Source organism: Protopterus annectens, chromosome 9.part0, assembly GCF_019279795.1.
Source record: "Protopterus annectens isolate FY-2018-M chromosome 9.part0, PAN1.0, whole genome shotgun sequence".
Classification (NCBI taxonomy): Eukaryota; Metazoa; Chordata; order Ceratodontiformes; family Protopteridae; genus Protopterus; species Protopterus annectens.
In genome coordinates, this window is record NC_056743.1 from 663,401,059 (window position 1) to 663,415,523 (window position 14,465).

The 14,465-nt window shown below is 36.9% G+C and overlaps 1 protein-coding gene across 2 annotated transcripts in view; it reads left to right on the forward strand.

Moving 5' to 3' along the window:
• Positions 1-1,765: 1,765 nt before the first annotated feature.
• Positions 1,766-14,465, forward strand: part of LOC122811421 (regulator of G-protein signaling 3-like) — a 610,403-nt gene continuing 597,703 nt past the window's right edge. For both annotated transcript variants that reach the window (XM_044083253.1, XM_044083254.1), the window contains exon 1: positions 1,766-2,099. The gene's annotated coding sequence lies outside the window, so the exon portion shown is untranslated. The remainder of the gene's footprint in view (positions 2,100-14,465) is intronic.

The window sequence follows — 14,465 nt, forward strand, 5'->3', positions numbered from 1 at the left end:
ATTTGAAGTCCACTGCTGCTTGGGTGTTTCCATCACTTCTGAGCTGATGAAGATGAGGTCAAAAGATATGCCCCCTTTCTTCTTGGGGTGTTCACAGTCTGGCCAATCCCTGCTTCCTCAAGAGCTTGTACCATGTTTTTCTTTCACCTTACTGCTGTGGAGGACATGTACCTTCCAGTTCTCTCTTTGAAAGTTAAGTGTTCCGATAACTATAACTCTTCTTCCACAGAGCCAGATTAACAAAAAGGCTGTTGGACCTGCCGAATCAGACCCCAGGTCCGAATTAGGCTTGTCCTGCCACTCAGAGTTCAGCCTGAAATGCTATGCTGCTACCATGCCAAATAAACTGATCCTTCATAACTTTTAGCTGCAGGGCTGCAGGGCACATAATCTAACACTCATTGTACTTTTTGTCCATATTAATTATGTGGGTGAGAGTGCAGCAATCAATCATTTAAAAAATAAATACCCCCCCCCAATACACACACGCAGCCCTGCTTTTTTATCCAGTTTTATTTACTCTGTAATAATGAGCAAATAAAATATCTATTTCCAAGGTGAATAGTCCTGAGTTTTTATGAACTTCCATACCTTACATGGAAACCTTTAAAAACACTTTAATTCTCCATAAACATAAAGTCAAAACACAGAAGAGTAAAGTTGCAAAATACAAAAAGGAAAAATGCTTTTCTGGTTCACTAACAGAAAATTCCGTTGCACAGAAGCAATATAGTACATATTATTCAATCAGTCAAAGTCTGGAGTTGGTACCATAGCAGCAAAGCATCTTGTATGCACATGGTGCATTTAGTGAAATATACCTCTCTGCATCTTTCTGTAATTGCCTTCTATCAAAAAAAAAAAATAAAAAAGAGAGGAATAAAATATGAAATGCATACATCAGTTGGAAAATTAAACAGAACCTTCTTCTTGAAAAGTAAAAAAAAAATGAAAAGTTTTCCCTTCCTACTAGGTTAGAGTCCAAACTAAGAATCAGTCTGCCTTGTGCATACTGGTATCTTTCTGTACATTTTTTTCCTGACATGGCGTGTGTGTGGAAGGCAAGAGTCAAACAGGCAACGAAAAGCACAGAGTACACATTCAGAGCATTTAATGAATGAAGGCGTATCAGCATAAAGAAGAAATCCCTTCCTGGAACATTTGTAAAATTCTTCGTGCATTCCCTTTTCTGTTGGTTTGAAGGAGTGTCTCTGCTGCTAAGCTGCAACTCATGCTGAAACAATATGTCTTTGCACTTTCACTTTTTGCCAATGACATTAATTTCTGCTCCTTAAATTTGCAAGAGACGGGCAATGAACGTCACTGTGTATGTGTTTCTACACAACTGTGCTAATATAAAAAGCACTGCCACAGCTCTGTTTTCCATAGGCACTCATGATGTTTATCATGGCATTTAGTAACTGCACTTATGTGACACTGTTCGCCTGTGAGTGTTAACTTACAAACATATAAACATGTGCAGGTGTGTGTGCCTGTGTGTTTTCTGCAAGTATAGGATTCACTGACCACAAAATTAAGCTCCAGAAATCTAGTCCTTAGAAAAGTTCCGTAAGTTGCCACTCCGATTCATTGAGAAATATCTCATGATTACTTATTTCTAGTCTTGTCTTGTGATTTACCCACCCCTCCCCCTCCTAAGATAAAATCCTCACCTCATCTGCACAAAGGTGTTTGCTGAAGGTGCTGTGTAACCAGCTGCTCTTTGTAACTGGGCTGAACTGAAGAGACAAGGGAGTGGAAGCAGAGAGGCAGTGGCTTGGCTGTGTGTATACTGTCTCTATAGGAGCAGAGATGAGCTCACAGCTCATAGGCGGAGCTTTTAACAGCTCTGTCACTCTGGCTGGGCAAGATACTGCAGGCAAAACACTTTAACATAGATATACACACAAACAGAAGCAAAAGAGAAACAGATATTCCAAGTAATTGGACGAGAGAGAGAGAGAGAAAAAGAAAGGAGGACAGACAGAGAGAGAGACTGATTTGGTGGCTGTTCCATTTCAAGGGCAAACAAAAAGTGCTGATTTCTTCATGTAAGGAATACTTCTCCATAGTCAATAAGAGACAAGCAACTTAAAAAGGTAATTAGTCCTTAAAGACTTAATTTTGTAGAAGCAGTGGTGGTTTGTAGTATTGTAAATAAAGATTGTATGCTTGAAATTTGCAGGTGGAGACTTTTTTCAGACTTCACGAGACAAAAGTTTGTTTGTTTGTTTTTCCTCTTTTGAAATATTAATTTATCTAACTAGCATTTGCCTTTTTTTATAGTGATTTCCATATTCAGCATGATCCAGATTGCTGTATGGAACATAACAGTATTTGGCATACTGGGTTAGTTGGTTGGTTGCTTGTTTTCATCCTTTGTAACTTAATTTTATGTTCAGCTCTGGAAGATTGCTGGCCATGTGTGAAATATTTTCATGTGCAAGCTAAACATAACCTGAACAGCTGCAGTTAAAGTTTCATAAGTTTTAATTTGATATAGAGACAAATCATGTATTGCTTTTAGACTTCTGAATGAGACTTGAAGTCTGAAGCAGTTAAGACATTATTCAGTTTTTGTGCACTAGTGCTTGTAACAGGCAGAAATACAATACTGCAACACCATGTGTGTGTGTGTGTGTGTGTGTGTGTGTGTGTGTGTGTGAGTGTGTGTATGTGTGTATATATATATATATATATATATATATATATATATATATAGAGAGAGAGAGAGAGAGAGATACACACACACACACACTAAATGTGCAAGTACATTCTATCCTTCTATTTGTGGTCCATATGTGTATATATCATTATTATCCACTCTGCTCTGCATGAAAAAAGATGTCACAGAGGCAAGTCTAAACAAAATGTAGAATTCTGCAGCTTGTAACCTAAACTAGTTAATTGTCAGTTCAGGATATTCATTTTAAGAAAGACATCAAAAGGACTGAAAGGAAATGAATACAAATAATAAAATTAATTACAATTAATATGCTCTGACATAGTATTGTTTACTTGACAGAAGAATCATTGTACTGCCTATTAATTATTTCCCAAACTGCTGTTATTCCTTTTCTAACTTGCAGTGTGTACACATTTTGTTGCATTGTATGAGTTCCCATGAGGAACTATGAGACATCTGTCATGACTGCCAGAGTGTAAGGTCAGTCAGGCTTTGGATTAAGCCCCCCAACAAAACCATCTACATCAGCATCAAGTGCACTGTATTGTCAGATTAACTACATAGCCTAGGTTAAGAGATAGCATCCTAGGTGGAAGTCTAACCAATGAGGTCCCTCTCTACTTTGGCTGTGTTATGGTCAGAGGAGTTCATTCTAGTAAAACATCACAATCTTGTCTCTATTACCTGCTTAAGAAATGAAGTTTGAAGATCAGTTTGCTGCATTTTTCTCTGTTTATTATGTTATCTTGTGCAAAAACTATGCAGATATATTTATTGTTCTTGTTCTCTGCTCATGAATTGCTAAAGCTATTGTGGATGTTTGTAATCAGAATTATATATATCATCTCATTCTGCATTTTACTGACTCCTTGAGCTTTGCTTAGAAATGCCTTTTATTACATAATGTTGAGAGCAGCATTTGGAAATGTAGTTAACCTGGGGAACGTCAAAGGGTCATGCAATAACAAGCACATAAATACAGTCATTTTGGTTGCCCACATGTTTATAACCAATGTGTGAATGTAAAAAACACTCCAGTGCATACCTGGCTGGAAAGTAATGTACTTCAGTAAAGCAGATAGTTATTCTGTCTGTATCCTTCTGCCTTGCAAAATTTATACAGAATGCATTAGTATCCTGGACTGTTCACAATGTAGTCTAGCATTTCTGGCTGTAATGCAGATAGGGTCCTAAATATTCAGATATGCAATATTCATATTTCTATGCCACAAACTGAAGTTAAACTGCTAATTATATAAAATAAATATCTAACCTGCTAAATGGGCTATATTAAGAGCAACTTGCAAATTAGACAGTATGGCAAACTCAACAGTTTAACTATGTTGTGAATAGAAGAAATGTCCTTGCAAAAATATCCACCACATACCAGGGCAGTAAGGGAAACTGATGGTGTGGTAAAGGATGGGAGGCTAAGGTCAGACTTATGAAGGGATAAGGGATTGTGTTTTTTTTCACCCAAAAGAAGAGAAATAGCAAAGTATGTGATAATGGGCTTGCAAGGTGAAGAGAGAGACAAATGTAGCTGGATAACAGTAGAGAGGATAGTTAGAGCAGGCAGGAGGGGTCAGGATCAGGTAATCAGAGGACAGTTTAATCTTGATATGAGAAAGTACTTTTTACCAGAGAGTGTGGCTAACAAATAAAATCAGTTACTCAATTAAGTGGTAAGAAGCTGGAACATCTGAAGCATTTAAATTAACTTGGGATTCCAGCAAAGATAGGCTGGACAGGCATAGGGAGCAGATACATTAGGCTTGCAGCAAAAATCCTGCATACTGGATAGACTCCAGGTTTCTTCTTGTTAATTTGCATTGTTGTTGTACTATGCTATGATAAGTTGTGATTTATGTTATGTTACGTTAGTGCATAAAGTATGTTACAGAAAGTGTTGAAAGATCAATGCAAACACAGAAAGTCAAAGTCTGTTTAGGACTAGAATACATTGAATAAATTTGAATGGAATGTGACTCAAGAGAAACCAAGACTTATTTTCTTTGCAGAATAAATAGTGAAGAGTAGAATGGCCTTATCAGATGTGGGAAAATATAAACTATTCACAGGATGTTTTGGGTGATTCTGAAATTTAGGGTTAGCGATAGGAAAGCAGTGAACTTCAAAGGTTAAAAGGGCAGACCTCATGGGTCTTAGACATTTATCTCCCAAGAGTACCTATAATTCTCTGTACTATAATAAAATGGGGAATGCATATAAAATGCAAATACTAGTAAAAGCTTTCAGTCATGAAACAAGTATCCAAATTATCTGAAGATTTTTTTTGTAAAAAGAATAACTTCTCGGCTGTGTTTTGGACACCTTTCAAATTCAGTTAATATTGGCAAACATATTTTTAAGTAGTTTTTGTATTGCTATATAAACAAGTTACACCTGAAATCATTCACATGTCCTTGTAACATTCCTTTACTGTATAACATGCTAATACAACAAAATACATTTTCTCAGTTTTGCCAGCAACATCTTTAACATTGTTTTAATGTATTCAGAAGTTATCATACAAAAATGTATGAAAGTTGAACATTTCAGTAAATGAAGCTCACGAAGATGTTTGTTGCTGTATATTGCTGTCAGGGTACAGCACGACAATCGATCTCGTGCAGGTTTTACTGATGGGCATTGTAGTCGAAACTACACAGAAGTAAGGACACTAGTCCTGTTTAGGGGCACATTACGTTTTACTATATCGTGTGTAGATATTGCCTAGAGCAGAGCTGCACTTACTTCATGGCTTCTAAGTAAAGAATGCAGCTTTGAGGACTTAATGGTCCCTAAAGACTATGCATACATAAACAAAAAGGAAATATTGACTTTTAAATGCAATCTTGGACTGTTCTGAATCAATATTTATTCACATGTAAGTATATATTTACTTACAATGCCTTATCTGAGTTAAGCGCTGTTGACCAAGTACATAACTTAACTTGGTGTTTTACCCTGGATGATAGTAACATTGTTATTAGTACATAACTTAACTTGGTGTTTTACCCTGGATGATAGTAACATTGTTATTAGTACATAACTTGGTGTTTTACCCTGGATGATAGTAACATTGTTATTAGTACATAACTTAACTTGGTGTTTTACCCTGGATGATAGTAACATTGTTATTAGTACATAACTTAACTTGGTGTTTTACCCTGGATGATAGTAACATTGTTATTGTTAGTACTGCTTTCAAAATGGATATCCTTTGTTATGCAACGTCTTTGTTAATGAATACCTTTTGCTTTACCTTCTTGGGCCCTGAGCCAATGTTCATTACATATGTTTTTGCAGTCTCATTTCATGTATGGCGTCATCTTTTGGAGCATATCTCCCTGTAAATATATGTGACTGTTCTGCACGCTATTATGCACAGCTCAATTTATAGTCCTGGTCATCTCATCCCAGGTCCATTTTCTTGCCCCCCCCCCCCACCTCTTTAATGTGTAGTCACTTACTGTAGTGTTCTGTACCAATTAAGCCACAGTCCTTTTTGGTTTAAACATGGCCTATGTGTTGTCACATATGGCTTTAAACTTGGGACTCACTAAAAGTCCATTCTCTGCACAGGGGACAAGGGTGTGCATCATAGTTCATCAGAACACCATTTAGGTGGGAGGACTGGTATAATGGTTAAGGTCTTTACCACACAGAATCAAGACACAAGGTTTGATAATGACCTCAGGTTATTAGCTACGCTTGTAATAGTCTGCAGACTGCCTAGTACTTACATATGAGCCAGCAAGAAATCAGACCCACTTGGACCTTATAGAGCTCATATTAACTGCTTAGAGTTTCTTTTGTTTCTACTCTTTAGTCACAGCTTGTTGCATATGAATAATATTGACTAATTGTCTAGTCTTTTATAAAACATACTTTCTTTTTATTATATAATGATTTGTTATTATAAATAGAATCTGTACAAGCCAGCAGTCTTGGGAAGATAATTCATTTTTGATAACTGTATCTTAAGGTGGGCATCCATTGTAACAAGAGTGAAACCCTAACCAAACAATGGGATTTTCAAACCCTGTGACCTCATTTGCCAGAATATCACATGATTGTAGTATGTCTTATAGAAATTAGACAACATGTGGAATAAAAACAGTTTTCAAAATCTAATAACAATGATATAAAACAAAGGAGCAGGAACATCAAGAACATAAATTAAGACAACTTTCCAACATGTCTGCATAATATGTGAAAGACAATAACAGAATTTAACAGTATTTGAAAAATGTCTACATATTTAGATATGACCAAGACATTTTCTAGCCTCCATATACATAGTTATCAAAGCTGTGCAAAGTAGCACAAATATTCAGATTTTTAGGTTTTGTTTCTATGACAATCAGTTTGTAATAACATTCAACTCTTTTTTTTTTATTATTATTATTTTTTTTCCTTTGTAAATGTTTTTTTTTTTTAACAAGAAACATATTTATTAAATTGTCCTGTATGACATAGACCATGTTACATTTATGTAAATGACAGTGAATCATAGTGACATAATCTTAGTTGCAAACATTATACATTCCAAACCATGTGACACAACTATAGCTGCAAACATTATACATCACTTTTAGTCAACCATTACACAGCTCAGCTCATTCAAATCCTGCCTTCTTTCAAACCTTGTTCCTCCTCTGCATGTATTGATCCCACAGTTTCCATTTGTTCCTATGTAATTTGCTCCTACTCTTTAAAATTACATGCAAACAAAAAGTACCAGTCAACACAGCTTTGGTAAAACCAGGAAATTTAATAAAATTAAATAAAAACAGGTAAGCGCATTTGTATCAACCATGATACTTCATCAGACCATATAAGTAAAATATTCACTCTGCTTATATACTCTCAACTAAAAAATCAATTAAAGCAATCAACCCAATGCAACAATTACATTAAAGCTGATGAAAGCTGGACTAATGATATTGCCCCCCCCAGCCTTAAGAACTGGCTGTAAAAGGACCATACTACTTAATCCGTAGTCTCTGAGTTTGTAGTATATAATCTAGCTTGCTTTTACCTTCTCAGTTCTATTCACAATGCCTCCCCCCATGCATTTCCTCTAATATCACCTGGAAAGCAGAAAACTTAAAGACATGGTCATTTCCATTCACAGCAATATATATGCTTTGCTAAAGCTTTAACAGGATCATTTCTGTGAATACTGTAATAATGTTGCATGATAAGATCTTTGAGCATATTGTTATTTTTCCCTCATAAAAGCAGGGACAAAGAGTGCATTGTGCCAAATAAACCAAGTTTCTTGTTGTACAATGCTGTATGTTTGTAAGACAGCTCAATATCCTGGCCTTCAGCCATGTCTCACATAAAACCAAAACACAGAAAATGTAGAATGTCCAAGAGAGCCAGGGTGTAAAGGCTGGTACTAAACCAAAAAAATTATACAAGCAAACAAAATCTACCAGTCAACACAGCTTTGGTAAAACCAGGACATTTTAATAAAATTCAATTAAATGCAATAAAAACAGGTAAATGCTTTTGTATCGACCATGATACTTCATCAGACCATATCAGTAAAATATTCACTCTGCTTATATACTCTCAACTAGGCAGTCATTTTAAACAATCAACCCAATGCAATAATTATATTAAAGCTGATGAAAGCTAGACTAATGATGTAGCCCCCTGGCCTTAAGAACCGGCTTTAAAGGGACCACACCATTTAATTCATAGTCTCTATGAGCTTGTAGCATAATAATTTATTTTTATTTAACATTTGTTGACCGGGAAAGTCCGACTAGGTTCCACAGATCCTGTTTTCAGCGGAGGCCCGGGGAGAAACGCTCCAGAAGCATGTCTTTAGACATCCATCTTGCTTCTACCTGCTCAGTTCTAGTCACAATGCCTCTCCCATGCATATCCTCTAATAGCACCTGTAAAGCAGAAAACTTAGACATGTTCCTTTCCATTCACAGCAATATTTTTTGCTAAAGCATTAAGTGGATCATTTCTGTGAGTACTGTAATAATGTTGCATGATACAATCTTTCAACATATTGTTAGTTTTCCCCACATAAAAGCAAGGACAAACAGAGCATCATGCCAAATAAACCAGCTTTCTTGTTGTACAGTCATTAACCATGAAATAAAATCACCTTTCTATTACTGTGTGAATAATCTTGTAATCAGTTTCACACATACTCCATATGCAAACTCCCCACTTTTACAGGGTGCATGATTCTCCATTGCCTTGCTGTTACCATTGTTGGCATAAATGCCAGAAGCATTTACGTGGTCAGTTCCTCCTTACTTCAGTCTGCAGCATGTCTCTATCCTGCGTCCCAAGGGTTCCCAGGACTAAGCTGAGGTTTTACCAGATATTTCATTCCACCCGAGTCACTTTTCTGTATCTTTGTTGCACTGTCCTGCACTGTCCTTCACTCTGACAAAATATGAATCATTCCTTCCTCTTTAGCGCCACATTTCCAACATGTCAAGTTTGAAAATCCTGATTCCTGTGTTACTTTATTGTGTGTGTTATACACAAATGAAGCCTCCTTTGTTGATCCCACACAGAAGGCCATATTCTATGATAAAAGTAATTTTCCCATGTAAGGTTTCAATTGTCTTATATTTTCCTGAATCATCCAATTCCTCTCTTGTCTAGTTCTTTCTTTAACACTTCTGTGCTGTCTGATATTTTTATATATTAAGACACTACCTGTTCTTAATATCTTTATATATTAATCTACCGCCTACCCTTTTTAATATCGTTTTATACTAGCCTACCTCCTACTGTTTTTAATATCTTTTTATATTAATATATGCCCTACCCTTTTTATATGTCTATATATTAACCAACTTCCTACCCTTTTTAATATCTTTATAAATTACCTTATATTCTACAATTTTGAATGTATTTGTATATTAACCTACCTCCTACCCTTTATAATGTCTTTATGTGTTAACTACCTCCTTCCCTTTATAATAACTTTATATATTAACTACCTCCTACCATTTGTTAATATATTTTTATATTAACTTACATCCTACCCTTTTTATCTTTATACATTAACCAATCTCCTATACTTTTTTTAATGCCTTTATATATTACCATACTTCCTACCCTTTTAAATATTTTTATATATTAACCTACCTCCTATACTTTTTTAATATCTTTAAATATTTCCTTACTTCCTACCCTTTGTTATGCACCTCTGCTTGCACCATGAAGGCTCTCTTTATTCCACCCTTGTACATGGTTCAAGCACTGCACATATAATACATTCATGAAGATAGCAGTTTTGCTGTGTTGATCCATAAGCTGGAAACAGTTTTGTATTTCCTAAGGATATAGGACTCTTCCCAACTGTAAATAGGCTTGCTTATCTAGCTCACTTAGTTCTTCCAATCCATGTACACTTGCTGCTTCACAAATTACCTTCTTGTGTCTAGGAATTCCATCTTAAACATATGCCTGATCCCAAATCCTCTTGTAGATAGTTGCATTCCGGTAAACATCTCCTTGTTGCTTAATCCGTCTCCCAGTTTTTCTTAAGTGTCAGTCATAAGTTTTCTCTGTAGAGAGCCGTAGTGTCCCCTCTCCATATTCTTCCTGTATTCCTCTCTTTGTGCAACCTAATCCACTGTGATATGTTAAATGCTACAAACTATGAATGAAGATATATTAAACCTCACCCCTCCTTGAAGGGAAGAGTTAGGAGATCCTGTCTTGGAATTCTGTGTTGGCTTAACATACTCTTCAAGTAGGACCTGAACCATAATCCACCAAAGGGGGGGGGTCAAACCATACTGAGATATGTCATATGACATGTTTAATATGAGGGGGTATCATAATCTTGATAGCATTTATTTTGCACACCACTGCATATGTCCACCTTCCTTTTGTAAGAGAGTTTGCTTCTTTTCCTATAAAGATTCTCAAAGTGTCTTGTAACTGTCACTTCATATTACTGCTTACCTCTAAACCTAGGTAGGTGGTATGCCACCAACTAATGACCATCCTTTTCCTTCTGCCACACTGACCAGCACTAATTTACTATGGTTCAGTTCCTGTTCCGACACATTGCCGAATCTGTCAATATATGTCAAGCACTATTGGTAGTCTTTATCTATGTCTTTGGCCATTGAAATACAGTAATCAGTGTACAACTGAAAATGGCTTAAACTCTTCAATTGCTTAGTGATAAAGTGTATCCCTTCCTGGTTCCCCTGAAAAGTGTTTCTCTTATAAATATATATTAATTTATTAAAAAATCAAAGGTATGTTTATCATACATCACCTTAATCCACTGAATGAACACATCCCAAAATCTTTTCTCTATGGTACTTTCAAAAGAAAGTCCTAATGTACCATATCAAAAGCTTTTTTTAATATTGAATAAAAACTATTCCCAGTGTAATGATAGCCTACTTGATGGTTTTCAATAAAACTAGCTAAATTCCACCAATTATCAATACTCTGACTGCCCTTAATGAACCCATTTTTCTAGCCTTAAATCTTGAGTAAAACCCAACATTTTTGTCCATATTTATCTGAGAGATTGGCCTTCAATTAGTCAAGTCAGCTTTATCATCAATCCCTGTCTATATTAGAAGAGTTCTAGTGTGCTTTATACCATCTTGGATCATTTTCCCCCTCTAGATTTGATTATAATGCTCTGATAAGATAGGTGCAACTTATTTTATTTCCATCACGTATAGAATTTGGAAGGAAGTTCATCATGACCTAGTCATTCCCTTCTCTCTGGTTGTCTGGACCTCCTGTAATGTAAAAGGAGCATTTATCTTCAACTGGTCCTCTTCACTTACTACTTTTCTGCACAATGAACTTTCAAACCATCCGTCTATGTGTATCGTCTTATGTTTCTAATATATTCCTTTCTCAATATAAGCAAAAGGCCTCCATTATAGATCAAGTGAATCTAACATCTGTCCATCTTTATCCTTTATGCTGTCTGCTACCTACTCTAATGGTTATCGCTCCCATCATAAAACATGCAAATGTCATTTTCACTGCTATTATCCAGTAACACCTTGCACATTTTGTTGCAGTAATCTTCTGTCCTCCATTTATACCAAGCTATCTCCACGTACATAATCTGTCTTGCTTTTGCTGCGCAAGTGTTGACAAAGCTACTAGGGCATAGTCTGAAATATATTAATTTATATCATAATCTGCTTCACTCTTATCTGATCTTTCCTACTTCTGAGAATATAATCCAATCTACTGCCCTAAATCAGTTCATAGATGTGTATTAGGCTAATGACCACAAGGGCCTTTTTAAGCCTAGCCATACATCCCAAATCTCTTTCAAGTTCTGGAACCCTAGACAAGTGTAATCAGGGGCTTGGGAGATGAAACATTTAAAGGCTGGGGCCTGGAAGATGAAACATTTACAGGTTGCCTGTGTCCATTAAAGACATAGGTGCCAAACCAGGGATGAATTTCCTGTTGCCCGTGCAATTGTTCACGTTGCACTTGAACTGGGTTAGGGAGGAACTCTGCTTCACATGGATGGGGAGCCTGTTCCAGAGATGGGTAGTCTCTGTGATACATAAATCTTGCCTGTGATATAAATAGGACCTGCTGGACAGACAGTTAAGTCTTTAAATAGGTAAGTCTGGTGCAGTTTGTTTTGTGGATATGTAGGGGGTCTATCAACATGGGGTCTAACAATGCCTTGTGTGCCAGCACAGATCTCCCCTTGACACTCTGAAGGAGACACAACACAGGGATAGGGCCTTGAGGTGGTCTGCAAAGGACATGTTACTTTACACCCTGTATTCTTCTAGTGAGGAACCTCTGTGGATATTCCAATTATTGGATGTGCTTGGTTAGGTACATACCAAAGGGGACATTGTACTCAGTGATAAGTCTGATAAATGCCAAATACAATGGAACAATGACCTCCTTGGACTTAGATTCCATACGTTTGTTTATAAGTTGCAGAACATAAAATGATTCCCTCACTACTGTAGACATGATGGTCAAAGGCTATATTACTGTCTGTGTGTTCCCAAGTCCTTGACTACTGGGTTGACTCTTAGAAGTGTGTTTGTCAATATGATAGTTAACGGGTGTGGATGATTTCCCAAAGGATACTGCTATGCATTTCTTAGCATTTAGTTTTAGTCCATGGCTCTGGCACCAGTTATTTGTCTGTGTCTGCCATTCCTGTAGAGTGTTTGTGTCAATAGGGCATTCTATGACTACTCCTAATTTGAAATCATCTGCAAATTAGTGAGACAGAGGCTATTGACACTAGTCTTGGCTTCACAGAAGTAGTTGCCAAAATGGAGCGGTCCCAGAACCGATCACTGAGGGACTGTGCTTGTGACTGGCATCTTCGTAGAGGTGGACTTCTCAATTCTAACTTCATGAGTCCTGTATGTGAGGCAACTGGCTATCCACCAGGTAACATAAGGGTTTACACCTAACCTCTTAAGTTTGTCAACAATGCTCAAGTTGCGTATGGTGTTAAATGCCTTGGCCAGGTCAATATAGGCAGTGTGACCTGTTTTACCATCATTCATTGCTTTGGTGACTTTCTTAAAGAAGTTCATCAGATTAAATAGACATGACCTGCCCTTGATGAAAAATTGGGTTGGCACCAGTGTTTGGAGGTTTCCAATGTCATTCTTGATCATTTCCATGATCATTTTTTCCATGACTTTGCATATGTGACTAGTGAGATTTAAGGGTCTGTAGATGGCCCACCTTTGTTCAAAGGGATGGCTGATGCTGTTCTCTATTCTTGAGGCATGAAGCCTGTTTGGATGCTGCAGTTAAATAGCAATTCCTGAGAGCCTGAAAGATCAAGTTTCATGCTGTGTAGAAGGCATCCTAGGAATCGGATATTGTCTGGAACCATTGATACAGTGTTCTTCGTCTTAGAGACAGCGTTAAGGACTTGTTCCCTAGTGATAATAGAGGATTTATATTTGATGGTATTTCCTGAGGGGAAGTAAAGGGGGAGAGGGGTAAGTTGAAGCTGAATTTGTTTGCTATATCTTCTGGCTCAGTATAGGTGGCTGCATTAACATTGAGCTCCACACACAGTTGTATATTGCCTTTGAGGTTGCAGATATAGCTAAAATTTGCCTTTTGGTTGTTCTTGGCCTGGGAGGCCAAATTTACATCACATTTGGCTTTGGCAGACTGCATTTGTCCTCTGAGATGTTTGGTTTAATGAGAGTGCTTTTATCCTGCTGGGTGCTGCACTTCCTAATTTTTGCCATTATTTTTGTTGTATAGCCTATTGATGTTGTGATTCCACCAGGGTGGCTTTTTTTTTTTTTTTGAGTTAGTTCTGTATTACTTCCTGTTGGGTATAGCCGCCTCTCTGCAGCTACTAAACATGCACAAATAGGATTTCTGTAAACACTTCTGTGTAGGTAGCATTGTTTTCAGGGTTTATGGGGCTTAAAATGTTGCCAGGTTATCACTTAATAGTAGGAAGTTAGCCTTAGAGTAGTTCCTGAATATTCCAAGTTTAGCTGGGGTTCTATTTTTTTATTTTTTTTATTTTATTTTTTACATCAAAGGAGACTAATTTGTGGTCTGGCATTACACTTGGGGGTGGGCAGCACTCCTCTCCCATATTACTGAGGACCAGATCTAGTATGTTTGCACCCCTGGTCAGTGTATTGACAATACTATCAAGAGACTTTGTATATACAAAATCCAAGACTCTCTGTGCCTGAACGTTTGGTGTTGAATATGTTTCCCAGTTAATAGTGGGGTAATTAAAGTTGCCCGTGAATATGGT